The sequence below is a fragment of the Carcharhinus amblyrhynchos genome, chromosome 14 (genome assembly GCF_965287045.1).
Source record: "Carcharhinus amblyrhynchos chromosome 14, sCarAmb.v2.hapA, whole genome shotgun sequence".
NCBI lineage: Eukaryota > Metazoa > Chordata > Chondrichthyes > Carcharhiniformes > Carcharhinidae > Carcharhinus > Carcharhinus amblyrhynchos.
The window spans coordinates 61,549,846-61,567,255 of NC_137337.1; the positions used below are offsets into that span (position 1 = coordinate 61,549,846).

General features: G+C 40.3%; 1 pseudogene; it reads left to right on the forward strand.

Moving 5' to 3' along the window:
* The first annotated feature begins 92 nt into the window (after nucleotides 1–92).
* LOC145352180 (EEF1A lysine methyltransferase 3 pseudogene) lies at nucleotides 93–10,756 on the forward strand (annotated as a pseudogene).
* Nucleotides 10,757–17,410: the final 6,654 nt, after the last annotated feature.

Below are 17,410 nucleotides of genomic sequence, written 5' to 3' on the forward strand. Positions count from 1 at the left end.
CAGGTTGACAAGAAACTGATAGAAATACGCACCTGGGTCACAGGAGGAAACCTGTTTGGAGTTCGCACAAAGTCCGTTCCAGTTCAGAGAGAATGAGTAGCAGCTTGGATAGCAGTCCTTCCTTTGAGTTGGAGGAGAGCAGCTATGAGTTTAGTGGACACCACTTGAAGATCTCCATGTTTAAAGGAGCGTACCTTGGTGTTTCTGCTTTTGTCTGGGAACCCGTAAGTCTAGCCGCCTACTGCAATTTTTTTTTGCATTGAAGAGTAAGTTTACTACTTATGTTGCGATGTATTTGCTAGATACATTGACATGGATGTACAAAATACTTACAGACCAGTTGGGCCGACAGATTCATGCTCCACAGAAAATTCCTTCCATTCCTTTTCATTGAACGTATCAACATATCCTCTGACATTCTTCCCCTCGCATGCTTGTCTAGTTTCCGTTGCATGTACCTATGCTGCTTTTGGCCTTGCTTGCAAGTTGAAACTCTAGGCCCACCATGCTGGTTTTCTTCTTTGACCTTGTAGAGTTATATAGAAACATAGAACAGTACAGCACAGTCCAGACCCTTCGGCACTCAATATTGTGCCGAGCTATGCCCAAACCCAAGATCAAGCTATCCCACTCCCGATCATTCTAGTGTGGTCCATGTGCCTATCCAATAACCGCTTGAAAGTTCCTAAAGTGTCCGACTCCACGATCACAGCAGGCAATGTATTCCAAATCCCAACCACTCTTTGAGTGAAGAATCTGCCTCGGACATCCCTCCTATATCTCCCACCATGAACCTTATAGTTATGCCCCTAGTTACAGCTACATCCACCCGAGAAATAGTCTCGGAACGTCCAATCTATCCTCCTCATCATCTCTATTAAGTCGCCTCTCATCCTCCTTTGCTCAGAAGAGGAAAGCCCCAGCTCCCTCAACCTTTCTTCATAAGACCTACCCTCCAAACCAGACAGCATCCTGGTAAATCTCCTCTGCACTCTCTCCAATGTTGCATCGGCAAACTGCATTTTCACCCTGAGATTTCGTGTTCCTCTCCCCAATTTAGACGCGTATTTGTGAGGAAAATTTGTTTTTCTTTTCATATTCCTATTCTTCCTATCAAAATACTCAGACACTTATCTATATTGAAGTTCATTTGGAGATCAAGCGTCCATTTTGTAATTATATTAATGTCTTCCTGTACTTTCTCGAAGTTCTCCTCTGTAGAAAATGCGACACACAATTTGATGAATTCCAGAAATTAAAAAGTACCCTTCTGATTCCTGAATATACCATTTGTGTAAATAGTGAACATCTACTCATTACATTTCCATTATCTATATTTATTTTACGTCTTCAAGAAATTGAATGAAGTTGATCAAGGGTCACCTTTCATTTTGGAATTCTTGCGACATGCTCTGTCATATTTTCAGTTTCTAGTTATTTTCTGAATGATGAAGGATTGCACTGTCTTGCCTACAACCTGTCTAGTGTTAGCTGTTTCCTGATTTGTTCTGGTTTCCTTTTTGGAAAGTAGTTACATTAGCTAAATGCCAGTCTGCTAACACTGTTCCTTTCCATAATGAATGATGGTATATGTAATTATGCATCTGAATCTCAGAGAGCCATAGATTTTTACAGCACAGAAAGAAGCCTTTCGGCCCATCGTGTTTGTGCAGGTCAACACACACTAATTTATTCTAATCCAATTTCCAGCACTTGGCTCAAGGCCCTGTATGCGATGGCTTTACAAATGCTCATTTAAATATTTCGTTAATGTTGTGAGAGTTCCTGCTTCCACACCATTTTAGGAAGTTAGTTCCAGATGCACATCATCCTCTGAATTAAAGAGCTTTTCCTTAAACCCCCTTTAAATTTCCGGCTCCTTACCTTAAATCTATGTCCCCTAATAATTGGCCCACCTACTAAAGAGAAAAGCTTATTCCTAGCCAATCTATCTATGTCCCTCATAATTTTGCACACCTTGGCGACATCCCCCTGCACCTCTCTGCTCTAAGGAAAACAACCTCCAGCCGATCCAACCTCTCTTCATAGGTGACACGCCTCAACTGACGCTACATCTCGTCTCCACCTTCTCTAGTGCAATCACATCCTTCATATAGTCTGGCAACCAGAACTGCACACAGTACTCCAGCTGTGGCCTTATTGATCATACCTTTCCCCCCTCCCCACACATTGACGTCTAGATCATTAATGTACAAACAGCAAAGGGCCCAGCACTGATCATTGCGGTAAGCCACTGGGCACAAAAACAGCCTTCAACCATTAGTTTCTGCCTCCTACCACGAAGGCAATTTTGGATTCAATTTGCCAAATTGCCCTGGACCCCATGGGTTCTTACCTTCTTCATCATGATTTCATGTGGGACCTTATTAAAAGCCTTAATGAAGTCAATGTAAGCTACGTCTCTGCACTACCCTCATCTACACATTTAGTCATCTTCTCGAAAAATTTGTTCGGCATGATCTCCTCCTGACGAAGCCATGTTGACTCGCCTTGACTAATCCTTTCCTTTCCAAGTGGAGGTTAATTCTGTCCCTCGGAATGTTTTCTAATAATTTCCCTAACACTGAAGTTGATATCTTCCTTATCTTCTTTTAATATGTGGAGATGCGAAGGTATGTATCATTTTGCGTTTGATTAGTTTAGGAATTAAGCGGTTCTTCCTAAACCACAAAATAGTTTACAGTGTACAGCAGCTTCAATCTCGAACAGCCATTCAAACGTAATTAACAACAGCATAATGAATTAAATTACTGAGATCGAGTTCCAGAAGGAGGTATCAGGACTGATGGCCAAGAACTTGACAAATGAGGTACTTTGAAGGAGCATGAACAAGAAGAGAGAGGCCCAGAGGCAGAGACTCTGGTAGACCTGAACTGCTCATACAAAGGTCCCTGAATGGCCTTTTTGACCCCAACCATTTTTACGTCACTTCCCACATCGCCCTATTTTTTTTGTGAGCGTTATAAATCGATTAGTAATCTAGAGACCCAGAAAAATACTCTGGGGAACGGGGTACAAATCCCACCGTGGCAGATGTTGCCATTTGGATTCGATTAAAAATCTGGAATTAAAAATCTAATGATGAACTTGAAACTTATTGTTGTAAAAAATCCATGTGATTCACCGATGTGTTTTTGGGATGCAAAGCTACGGCCTTTATTTAACGTGGACTACATGCGCTCGAGACCTCAACCGCCTTCTGAAATGGCTACTCTATTCAACTGCAACAAATGCGAGCGACGGCCAGATGCCAAAATGAATAAAAAAAATTAACTTGGCTGTGTATTTCTTATAGGGCCTTGTTCTCTGTCGGTACTTTGAGAATGAGAACATTGATTTTATTGGGAAGAAGGTCCTTGAACTGGGGTCTGGCACAGGAATTGTCGGGATTTTAGCGGTGCTACTGGGTAAGTTGTCATTTTGAAATAAGGGGCAAAAAATTTTTGTCTTAGTATTAATGGTTTATCTTTATCTACCACGTCTTTTCCTGTTAATATATTAAAGAATTCAATCAGATAATCCGTTAACTTTCTAAATTCTCGGGAAAGCAGGTCGAGTTTGCATAATCTGTCATCAAAAGTTAAGCCTGGAGGTCCAAGTATTATTCTTGTAACCTACGCGGTACTCCCGCCAAGGCTAATATATCCTTCCTAAAGTGTGATGCCCAAATCTCCTCACAGTACTCCAAGTGGGGTCTAACCAGTGTTTTGTACAGCGGCAGCATAACTTCCTAACATTCCTTCGGAACACCCTGACCTTAGACTAGGCCCCCCAGTTCCAGAATTTCCAACCAATTTCGAGGTTTAAGTACCTTATCCTTGGTTATAGGCTCCAATAATTTCCCCATCACAGATGTTAGGCTAACTGGTCTTTGTGCCCCCATTTTCTTTTTCACCCTTCTTAAAAATTAAAGTGACATGAACAATTTCCCAATCCAGAGAGCATATCTACAATATGCTTTCTTTAACACCCTTGGATGGAAACCGTCAGGACCTGGGGATTTGTCACTTTTTTATTTCAATTATTTCCTTATTATCAATGTTTTACTTACGTTAATATGCTCTATCCTATTCCATTGGCAAACAATAATCTTAAACTTAAATTATGCCAAAGATTTGATATGAGGGGAGAATTGCTTAAGGTTAATGGGGTAAATAGACTAAAAGACGTGAAGATAAATAAACAAGGGGCAACATTTAAAGAAATAATTCTAAATGTTCAGCAAAAATACATTCCATTGAAAAACAAATAGTCAGCAAGGCGGACAAACCCTGGTGCACTCAAGAAGTTAAGGATAGTATTAAAAGAAAAGGCTTCCAATGTTGACGAGAAACAATACCAAGTCTGAGGGTCTGAAATGTTAAAAAAAAGGAAAGAGCCTCAAAAACTTGATTAAAAAGGGAAAAAATTTGATTAGAGTAAATTAGCCAGATACATAACAATAAGAACGTTTTGCAAAATGAGGAGAGAAAACCGAAAGTCCCTTAGGAGAAGTGACAAGATAAATTGTCTTAAGAAACTATGAAACTGCAGAAACAAATACATTAAGTCTGCCTTGACAGTAGGAGAAACACATTCCATAACAGAAATATACAGTATCGTCGGGGCTACAAAGAATGAGGAGATTAAGAAATGCAATATTCGCAGGAATAACGTACCAGGGATACATATGGAACTAAAATCCAAGAAATCCTTAAGACCTCAAGGCTTACAACATTGTGTTCTCAAAGAGATAGTCGCAGAGGTAATGGATGTATTGGCTATGCTTTTACAAAATTTCTCGGGTTCGTGAACGGTCCCACTTGATTAGCTTTGCCAAATGTTACACTGCTTTTCAATAAAAGGACAGAGGAAAGAATGAACCGTAGGTCAGGTATTCTCACATCAGTTGTTGGTAAGATGCTGGAATTTATTATTAATGAAGTCTTAACAATGCATTTAGGAAATGTTTAGACTAAATCAACATGGTTTTCTTAAAGATAAATTATTTTTGACAAATTTATTAGAGTTTTTTGAGGGTAAAAGGAGATAAACCCCAAGATCAGCCTAGATCGCATTAAATAGTGGCGCAGCTTCCAATATCATCGCCTCTCATTCCTCTAAACTCGATTCGATACCAACCCACTCCGGCCCTCGTAAGGTGACAACACTCCCTTACCCCATCTCCAAGTTATCAAACTAGTGAACCTGAACTGCTTCTAATGCCTTTATACCTCATCATAACTAAATACACCAAAGCTACACATAATTATCAAGATTACTGTTTAATATTCATGGTCGACACTGTTACGTTGGAAAATGAACAGTGGTCTCCACCGCCGGGATTAAAAGGCAATACTAATAAAAGGAGAATTGACCACTGGCTCTGAATTCTGCTTTGATACTCACTGGCCAGTGTGTGTTTCAACCCCGCAGCATCATGTAGCTTCTGGGAGCTATAAAACCTTCTGAAGTTATAGGGCTAATGACCATACCATTTGCATTGTTTATCATTTCAGTTACTGTTGTTGGTATTTACTTCTCCATTTGCACTTATTCATAGAACCTAACTATTTATTATTTGTAGTGCCTTGCATTCTACATATCACTTATAGTGTTTACCCCCTAGCTTCTACTTATGATCTATAGCCACAATTATGCGCGTTACTCTATTAGCTGCTATTAATACGAAACATCTCCATCCCTATAGTTGCCACAAACTGGATTTGCCAATTTAGTAACATAAAATACACAATCAAGGGTCGGCCAATCTACTACTCAACGTAATTATGACTGATCATCAGTAATTATTTCCCTATCTATTCCCTATATTGCATTCCCCAAGAAACCAAACACCTGTCTATCACAATGATGGCATGTTCGCAACCATCTGGAATGAAGAATCCAAAAATGCACAACTATTTGAAAGAGGGAATTTCTCCTTTCCTCGATCCTAAGTGATCAGCCCCTTATCCTGAGGCTGCTTTCTAGATTCCCCAGCCATGAGAAACAACAATGTCTTTTCTATTAAGTTCATTTAGAATATTACACTTTTCAATGAATGCACATTTCTTTCTACTGAAGTGCAGAGAACGTAGGCCCAATTTACTCAGTCTCACATTAAAGGGCAACATTATAACCTCAGAAACAAATGTCACAAACATTCACTGCACCAACTCCAATGGAACCATATTTTCTCTTAAATATGGAGGCTTAAAATGCAAACAGCACGCCAGTTGTGGTTTCAGTAAGTCTCTGTACAGTTGTAGCAATACTTATTTATTCTTGTACCCCAATTCCCATTGTAATATAAGTCAACATGCAAGTTATCTTTGGAATTGATTGTGGCGCACCTATACTAACATTTTAAGCTCCTTGTCTGAGTACAAGGATGCCACTGAATAGAACATCAAACTTTGCAAATTCCACGCTTTGAAAAATATTTTGATTTTCTATTCTTTTGACAAAAATGAATAACCTTACTCTCCCCCATCTTATATTCCTTGTGCTACCTTTTCTCCCTTTTCAGTTATCTTGTTAATACCACGTTGTATCTTCTTCATGTTTTCCTCACAGCTTACATCCCCACCTAGCTTTGAATCATCAGCAGAATAAAATCAATTATTTTCGATCTCTGCATCCGATCATTAATATGAATGGTAAATGGCTGAGGCCCATGTGCTGACATGGCTTGCTAATTTGAAAATGCTCAATTTATCTCTATTCTCTGCTTTATGTCCATAACCAATCCTCTATCCCCGATAAGATATTACCCCCTACTCTACGAGGCCTTATTTTGTATATGCATCTTTTGTTTGGTATCTTATTGACCGCCTTTAGGACATGGAAGTGTATTTATTGATTCTTTGGGTAAGTTACTTCAAAAACATTTGCCAAATTCCCTTTCATAAAATCATGTCGACTTTGATCATTTTATAATTTCTAAATATATTGTCAAAGCGTTCTTAATAAAACTTGAAAGCATGAATGGTTTCAGGCTAACTAGATTGTTGTGCATAAAGATTGCTACGCCCAAACCATGTTATTGCTGTCCAACTTCCTCACTCCTCCAGTTGCTTCACGTAGTGCCGAATCCTAAAATTTCTCTGCACGATGTTTGCCCCTGTTAAAAGTAAATATCCCTAGAATTATCATTCATGGCCGTTAATCTGATACTTCTCAAGTTTATTTTGTAATTATTACTAATTATATACATAATAGGTCACGGCCTATAATATATTTTCACATAACATGGATGTTCTAATTGTTGCGTACTCACATAATTCCTATCCGGATTGCATGCGCTTCTGGGTACTATTAGAGTGCATGTCCCTGTAAATCGTCTTCACCATGGTTTCCTCTACAATTAATATTCTTCGAGCTCACCGCTATGATTGTTATGTCTAGATGTAATATCTTATGGTTACTAATAAAAGTCATTTCCATATAATTATTTATTATCATTTGATTTTGACTATTGCGAACATTCATAATACTTTATTTTTAATATTCATAGTAATACCTACCTCTCGAATTAATACTAGGATATTGATTACTGTATAATTAACGTTCATGGTGCCTACACTTGTAATTATTATTCTAGTGCTAACCCTAACAGCTGCATTCATTATGTTGACCACCACCTTCTTTATATCTTTTTCACAGTCCTATGACTTCTTCAGTGTGAGTTCAGATGCAGAATTCATACCCGTGCAGTTATTATTCCGGGGTCTAATAGCTCAGTTGGCTAGAGTGTGATCCAGGGTGACATCAACTACGCGGGTTCAATCGCATACCGGCTGTGCTAGGTTAAGGAACTCGTAATTCAAAGTGAAATATCTGCTGTTATAAGAACATAAGAAATAGGAGCAGGAGTAGGCCATCTGGCCCTTCGAGCCTGCCCCGCCATTCAATAAGATCATGGCTGATCTGTCGTGGCTCAGTTCCACTTTCCCGCCCTCTCCCCATAACCCTTAATCCCCTCTCTTATCAAAAACCCATCAACCCGCTTCTTAAAAATATTTAGCGAGGCAGCCTCCACCACTTCAACGGGCAGAGAATTCCAGATATTCACCACCCTTTGAGTGAAGAAGTTCCTCCTCAACTCCGTTCTAAACCGCCCCCCCTTTATCTTGAGGCTGTGCCCCCTAGTCCTACTGTCTTTTTTGAGCGGGAAGAGTCTCTCCACCTCTATCCTATCCATCCCATTCATCATCTTATACGTCTCAATGAGATCTCCCCTCATTCTTCTAAACTCTAACGAGTACAAGCCTAGTTTATTCAGCCTCTCCTCATAGCTCAACCCCCTCAACTCCGGTATCAGCCTAGTAAACCTCCTCTGCACTCCCTCCAAGGCCAAAATATCCTTGCGCTGTTGATTTATATGATTCCCCACTTCGACTACAATCTTTCTATGACAACATTTTAAGCAGACAATGGGTCAGCTGTGGCCCTGTTGGTAGCATTCTCATCTCTGAGAATGTCCTGGGCCCAAGTCTCACTCCAGAACGAAGCTTAAGGCTAATGCATCAGTGCAGAATTGAGGAATCAGGATTCTGATGAAAGATCACGGACCCCTAACTTTGACTTTGCTTCTCTCCATAGATGCGGTTAAGATTTGCTGAGTATTTCCAGCAGTCTCTGAGTCTATTTCTTTCAGTTTCTAGTGTGCGCAATATTCTGATTTTCAATTAAGGGACATTGATATGTTATGTAATTTCAGATATGGGCTTTGGTCTTAAAATTGGCACTGGTCCTTGGCCGCTTTTGTCTCTAGAGTCAGTGAGGTTGAGTAGACTTGCAATGGCAGAGAGTTATACCATGAGGCACGCTGTAAAGTGCTCCCCAAATCAAAATATTCTCAAACAACTAAACCGATGGAGAAAATATACATGAAAGTGAGGCGAATTTTTGTTTGCTCGATGCAGTGATGCCTACATGAATAGGGAACATGTAGTACATGAGAGAAGAATGTCAAAGTTATATATGGAATGTGATTTTGGAAAGAACAGATTTCGGTTGCTCTTCTTATGAAACTTATATCGCAGCTCACACACAGAGAGCAGGTGCCTGTGGGCGTTCGCAGTTTACAAAATCCCACTCTGTGGATTGTTTCTTCCTGGCTCTTTGGTTCATGACCATTCGGCCCCCAATAGCTAAGTGAGAGAGAGCAAAACAAAAGTGGGAGTAAATGGATGTTTTTTCTGGTTGGCGATCAGTGACTGGCGGTGCACCTCAGGGGTCAGTGTTGGAACCGCAATTGTTGACAATTTACATAGATGATTTGGAGTTGGGGACCAAGTGTAGTGTGTCAAAGTTCACAGATGATACTATGATGAGTGGTAGAGAAAAGTGTGCAGAGGACAGTGAACGTCTGCAAATGAATATAGATAGTTTAAGTGAATGGGCAAGGATCTGGCAGAGGGAATACAATGGTGGCAAATGTGAGGTCATCCGTTTTGGTCTGAAGGACAGCAGAATTGACTTTTATTCAAAGGGTAAAAAATTGCTTCATGCTGCTGTGCAGCGGAACCTGGGTGTCCTTGTGGATGAATCACAAAAGTTTATTTGCAGGTGCAGCAGGTAATTAAGAAGGCAAATGGAATTTGCCCTTCATTGCTATAGGGATGGAGTTTAAAGGCAGGGAGGTTATTTTGCAGCTGTATAAGGTTCTGGCGAGGCTGCGTTTGGAGTACTGTCTACAGTTTTGGTCTGCTTACTTGAGAAACTGGCGCTAGAGGGGTTGCAGAGGAGATTCACTAGTTTGAGTCCAGAGTTAAGAAGGTTGGCTTATGCGGAGAGACTGAATAGACAGGGACTATACTCATTAGAATTTAGAAAACTCAGGTGCGGGGGGAGAGGGATCTTATAGAAACGTATGAAATGATGAAGAGAATAGGTAAGATAGAGGCAGGGAGTTGTTTCCACTGAAGGGTGAAATTAGAACTGGGGGCATAGCCTGAAAATAAGGAGGAGCAGACTGAGTTGAGGAGGAACTTCTTCGCCTAAAGGGTTGTGAATCTCTGGAATTCCCTGCCCAGTGAAGCAGTTAAAACTATCTTGTTGAATGTTTTTAAGGCTAAGATTGACATATTTTTGATTAGTAAAGGAATTAAGGGTTATGATGAGCGGGCGAGTAAATGGAGCTGAATCCACGAAAAGATCAACCATGATCTTACTGAATGGCGGAACAGGCTGGTGGGGTCAAATGGCCTACTCCTGCTCCTAGTTCTTATGTTCTTATGTTACAATTTCTTCAGCTAACTGAACTCTTGTTGCTCTACAGCGAGAAAAAAAGACGCACTGAACAATTCGCGCTTTGGTGAAATCATGAGATAATTGTGCTATATTTTTCTTTGTGCCAGGTGGAGATGTCACCTTGACGGACAGACCGTACGTTTTGAAGCAAATAGAATATAATGTACTTGCTAACATTCCACTCACCAGCCGACACCGTTCAAAAGTCCGTGCCCTTGCGTGGGGGGACGACCAGAATAACTTTTCAAACGACTTCGATTTCATTCTGGGTTCGGATATTGTGTACAACCCAACGCAATTTCAAGGTCTGTTACAGACGCTGTTGCATCTCTGCAGCGAGAAAACTATAGTTTACATGTCTTCTAACGTGACTGCCAGGGAGGGTTCCGTCAATTTTCACGAGCATCTCCTGCCACGGCAGTTCAACAGCGAGCTCCTTCATACAAGCGGAAGCAACTTTATCTACAAATTGACCAAAAAAGTTCCACATAGTTTCTGATAAGCCGGCGAGACAACGAATGATTTGTCACCTAACAGTGGTGGATACACTAAGCTCATTAACTTTTTGAGAAGCTGGTTCTAATAAAAAATCGCATTTTCAATTTATATCTCATAATTTTCCATGCGCTTTCCTTCGATATCTCAACACTTGGCAATTTATACGGACACATTATCATGCTTGACTTAAACGCTTTTCCGTACAAGATACACGATCCTTTCAGGATCGATATAAGGGCAGATCCGAAATGGAGTAACTTTGAGGCGTTACTGTTTTTGATGTCCAAAAGCTCTCACACTCATCTAAAAAGTGTGTAGTTAAAATGTTAATGTTATTGAGTTAAAGTAAAATATAAGATCCCAGAGGAGGAATTACGCTGTTCCATATCAGCACTGAACTGGCGATGGCTGTGGCAAAAAAAAAGTCTTTCGAACACTAAAATTGTAATTAACAGTTTGAAATGATTGAGACAAACTCCCTCGTTAAAAAGCACACAGGGGGATTTCATTCGGGGGAGGGGGAATTTATTTCTTATCAGTATTGCAAAGGATTCTTTAAACTTCTATGTACCCATTTCTACCTATTGGCGGAATCAGTAAGCTTCACGCTACTTCCACTGAACGAAATAAGACTTTTTATCTCTATTTCCATTTTACTTTGTGAATGTATGCCAACAGCCCTGATCTTCAATATCTCCACCATACTCCTCTGACGCTCACCAATCTGATGTTTCCCCTTCCCTTTGGCCTGAAGTGCAACTCTCGCGTTTCCTGCATTGAGAAATCGATTGCAAGGTGCTCAGTTCATCGGTACCAAGTCTCCAAGTACACTTACCGGCTCTCGTGACACTAATTCAATTCTTATCCACTGAATGGGGGCTAATGACTATTGATTTTACTGAATGATAACACCCGTGGTGCTCATTGCTGCTCTACACACTTGGTCTAATGAACATTTCAGTGCCCCGCGTGAAGGTACAATTGGAAAGTTAGCCCGGCGCCTGGAATAAAGGATCCCAAGTTAATTGACTAAGGATGCATCAGACGAAATGAAATAGGTGATTATCTTTTGAATAGTGCTATTCGATGAGCATGTTCCCTCTTCTTAGATAGAACCTGTGGAAAGGTTTAACTCTATAAAGGTGAATTTTCAAGCTCCCCCTGCAATAATCCTTATTGAATCATAAGAACTTGGATCAGGAGTAGGCAATTTAGCCACTCGAGCCTGTTCCGCAATTTAAGTAGATCATGGCTGATCTCATTTCGGCCTCAACTCCACTTTCCTGCCGTTTCATAGCCCTTCAGATTCTTACTAATTAAAAATCTGTCACCTCTTCGTTAAATTTACCGAATGTCCCAGCATCCACCACACTCTGATGTAATGAATTCCACAGACTCATGACGCTTTGAGAAAAGTAATTTCTCTTCATCTCTGTTTTAAATCTGCCCCCCTTATCACAAATCTATGACCTCTCGTTCTAGATTAACCTACAGGAGGAAACATTCCCACCACGTCAACTTCGTCAATATCCCTTATCATATTGTACACCTCAATTAGATCTCCTATCATTCTTCCAATCTCCAGTGAGTATAGGCCTAAATTGCCCAATCTCTCTTCGCAAAACAAACCTCTCATATATGGCATCTATTTAGCAAACCTCCTCCAAAGCAACAACATCTCTCCTGAAGTAAGGGAAGCAAAACAATACATAATATTCTAAATGGAGTCTCACTGATGCATTGTATTGTAGCATCAATATTTCACTAATTTTATATTTTATTCCTTAAATAATAAATGGCAAAAATTCCATTTGTCTTCCTTACTACCTGCTGAATATGCAGATTAGCTTTGTGTGATTAATGTACAAGGATACCCAGGTCTCTCTTTACTGAAGCACTCCAAAGTTTGCCTTCATCCAAATAAGAATTTGCCTTTTTGTTTTACTACCAAAACGAACAACTTCACACGTACCCAGCTTAAACTCCTGCTGCGAATTTTTGTCCCTTTTATTTAAGCTATCTATATCAATTTGTAAATTTCTTGTCACAACTTACTAATCTACCTATTTTAGTGTCCTCTGCAAATGTGGCTATAGTACCTGCTATCCTTGCATCCACGTCATGCGTTAGAATAGTTAGACCCAAGGACCAAACCCAGTGACACCTTAATAGTTGCATATTGCGACCAGTGAAAGACCCATTTATTCCGACCCTCTGGTTTTTGCTAGTTAGCCAATCCTCTACTCAAGCTAATACATTATTATTAATCCCATGTGAACTAACCGTGTATATTAACCTTTTGTGTGGCACTTTATCAAATGCCTCCTGGAGGTGCAGATATACGACATCTACAGGGTCACCATTATTCACCTTGCGTGTTACATCCTTGAAGAACTCAAGCAAATTAGTCAAACATGAATTACCTTTCGTAACACCATGCCGACCCTGATGGAATGCATTTTGACTTTCCAAATGTCCTGATATTACTTTCTTTATAATGGATTCTAACAATATTTCAATATTGGATGTTAAACTAATTGACCAATAGGTTCCAACATTTTGCTTCCTCTACTTTTCAATGCAGGTGTTATATTAACATTTTCCCAATCCACAGGATCCATTCCCACATCGAAGGTATTTTGGAATACTGTAACCAATGGATCTATTGTCTCCAATATCACTTCCTTTAAAATCCCAAGATATAGGCCGTTAGACCCTCGGGACTTGCCTACCTTTAATCCCAATAGTTTGCTCATTACTTTTGATAATGATGGTTCTAAGTTCGTCCCTTTCTATAACCTCTGCATTTTCTGTTGCTATTGGGATGATATTCGTGTCCTCTGCCGTGAAAACTGAGACAAAATATTGATTTAGTGTCTCAACTATTTCTGCATTCCTCATTATTAACTGCCCAGCCTCATCTTCTAAGTGACCAAAATTCACTTGAGCTACTCTCCTCTTGATTTACCTGTAGAAGATTTTGCTAATTTATTTTGTGACTGTGCTCATTTTCCCTTCATTGAATAAGTATCATTAGTTGCCATGACAAGAATGTTTTCTTTTAATGCATAGAAATAAATCACAGCGCAAGCAATGCGTCAGCAATGCAAATATTTAGACTATAAGATAGTAAAATTTAGTTACGCATCAGATGTTGGAAATGTTCGCACAGTTCCGGTCTTGTGCATATTGACATTGTAAGTATTAATTGTATGAGAGTAATAAAACGTTGATGACGCTTGAACTTGTTCCGTGTTTAAATGGGAACGGAAGTGCAGACTTAACACTCAAAACGCCGCCTTACTTTGACCACGAATCTCTGATTCCAAATTGAATCATTCGGTAACAAAACACGCATCATAATTAGCAAAAAACCCCCCGGAAAATGCTGGATAAACTCGGCAGTTCTGGCAGCATATGTGGAGCGAGAAACAGAATTAATGTTTCGAGTTCATATGACCATTTACAGTTCCGTTGAAGAGTGCCTCGAGTATCAATGCTGGTCTTCAGTTACGTACAATCTATATTAATGATTTGGATGAAGGGACAAAGTGCAATTTACCCACATTTGCTGATAATACAAAGATAAGTAGGGAAACAAGTTCTTCGGAGAACACAGATAGTTTAGGAAGGGATATAGACGAAGTAAGTGGACGAGAAATTGGCAGACGGGGTATAATATGGGAAAATATAAATTTTTCCATTCGACTGGGAAGAGCATTGTAGTGGAATGTGATTTAAAAGGGGAATCGGTGCTGTGATACAGAAGGATCTTGGATATGAGTCACAAAAGAAAGCATACGGAATCGGGAGGTCGAATGTAAGGCTTCCCTTTACTGCCAGGAGGATAAAACTTAAACGTTAGCAAGTCTTGTTACGACTGCACAGGACATGAACAATACTGCATAACATTGAGCCCTCCTTTTGTTGTAAACTGTTGTTCCCAAATGGAGGAGTGGGGCCTGCAATTCATTGGAACCTTTTTAATTTTTTTTATTCCATTCTTATAGTTACAAAGCCAATGTTCAGAATGGACCGGACAAATCCAAATCCAGTTCTAGCTTGTTCCAAAAACCAAATTGAAAATCCGATTGAATCCAATTCAAGCTCCCCACAAGGGAGACAAACACGATCCAGGCTGACTAGATGAGGCATTACACCCCATGTTGGGCTTAGTCAGATGCTTGATCTTAGCCAAAAGGCCGCGAAACTTGGGGTGTGGGAGGAAGCACTCTGGTTTCCTCCCACACCCCAAAGATGTGCTATTAGGCTGATTGGAGGTAATAAATCGTCCCTAAATTAGTTTCCCTCAATGTGGAATGCCATAAACAATAGATAAGGGTCACGGGTGGAGGGGGGACTGGTAATGTTAAAATGGTGGCGCGGGCTCGTTGGGCCGAAGGGCCTGTCTCTCGGGCTGTTTTTTGTTCTTTGTTCTTTGAAACATCACGACATGCAACCACTCAGTAAACAAGAACATGGATTCAAGTTTTCCCTGGAACGTAGTTTGAAATTGAAGACGTTTGAAGAAAACAGTGTAATCAAATGGGGGCCTTTACTCAAAGTATAGACAGTTCTGTACTTAATTTTATCCTCGCAAAAAAGTAATACATTGATATTAATTAATAGCATAAAACAGTAATGTTTTATGTTTCGAATTATTCGTTCTCCTACGATGTATGTGAGCGATGTTGAACCATAATGACTGTAAACTCCCCTTCCAGCTGAGTTTCCGGTCTCTTTCTCATTTTGCTCCTGTCTCCCACTATTTCCCCCATCTTCGTTGTTGATGTCTGCTTACCATCATTATCAAGCACTCTTCGTGCTTCTGCAAATCGTCATGTAAAATAGGACAGATTACATGAGAATCATTTCTACCGAACGGAAAACGGCGTATTTCTTGGCATTTTTACCGATTGAAATTTGTTTTTGCTATTTCATGAGATGAGGTCGTCACTGGCAAGGCCACCGTATTTTGTCAGTCCCTGGTTGCCTTTGAACTGTGTAGTTCCTAAGCCATTTCAAAAGAGATTTATGAGTCACTTAGCTGGGCTGTGAGTATGGGATCATTTGTTGACTACACCAGGTTTCATTCCTTATAGAGCATCAGAGAACTAAATGGAGTGTTATTATCACCATTGTCAAGGCTGACTTTTAATTGCAAATATAATTAACTGAATTTAAATTCCACCAGAATTTGAACCCATGTTCCCCAGGTCGGGGCACGGCAGTTGGTGAAATTTGAATTCAATAAAAATCTGGAATTAAAAGGTGCAAGATACCATGAAATCATTGTCGATTGCCGTAAAAATCAGTCTGGTTCACCGTCTGTTAGCGGGAGAGACTCTCAGAGAAATCACTCAATGCTCAGGCACCAAACGGTTTATTTTCACCGGCGGGGAGATGGCTTCTGTTAAACCCAGTTACTCTCTCTGACGAACAAAGGAAAAACATCCATTCTTATACATTTCTCAAACATCTACACAGCTCATCACGGCTGGACCTTGTCCAATAATATTGATTACAGATGATATTGAGTAGTCACATATCCAATAAAAAAGGCATTACGTAAGGTGGCTTGTGCATGATCAGCTCGTAGTTACGACTCATGGTACCTCAGGCAATATTATTTTTCTTTCTCCCATCTGGAGTCCTTGCGTGTACAATACTTGGGTGTCCAGGGGACCTCCTTATAATCTCCAATGACTGTCCAATGAAATATCGTTGGGCAGACTCTCCTATCATCTCCTAATCTCGTAACATGCAGACTCTCCAATGAAATAATCTCCAATCTCTTTATAATCTCCAATGACCGTCCTCCCTAATGCTCCGTGTCTGGTTTTCACCTGAGACCTCAGATCACAGACTGGTACCAGTCACCAGTATCTGTGGTCAATTGTGCATAAGCTTGTGCCAACTGGTGGGGCTCAGAAACGTGGCTAAAAGCTAGCACCCATCTTGTGTCGTTTTAGTATTCTGAGCTCCTGTTAACATGGTGGAGTTTTCATGCATGCCCTTTGTGATCGTATAATAGTAAATTCATACATATTTATTTTATACTATTTATCCCTACTGATATAAATTGCTATACAGGCATCTTTGAATATAAATTGTTTTGCAGGCACCTAGACCAAGGATATTGTTCCCCCCAAACTTATTCGTTAAATCTCCCTTCAACACCGTCCTTGCCATGATCCAGAGCAATGCAGCTGACTTTGAAATGGCCTGGTAAACAGCCATACTCACAGAATCATACTTTATGGCAACAGGTCAAACGTGGGCAAGGAGATCTGCTGATAATTACCACGTATGATTATGCCAGACTGTTGCTGGACTAAGTGAGCTTTGACTAAGGGTCATCCAGATTCGAAACGTTGGCTTTATTCTCTCTCCATAGGTGCTGTCATCCCTGGTGACATTTTCCAGCATTTTCTGTTTTTGTTGCTGCACTAATCTGTGAGACAGCTCTCCCAATTTTGTCCTCCCCACCCCCCGCACCACCCCCCCGCCGAAGATGTTCGGACCACCGCCTATAGGCTGATGAGTCACTACTCTTCCACGTTGAACATAATTTGGAGGAAATGTTGATTTTGGCAAGGGCACAGAATGGATGAGGGGCTTCAATGCCTATTTCCAAGAGTGGTTTTGTAGCCCC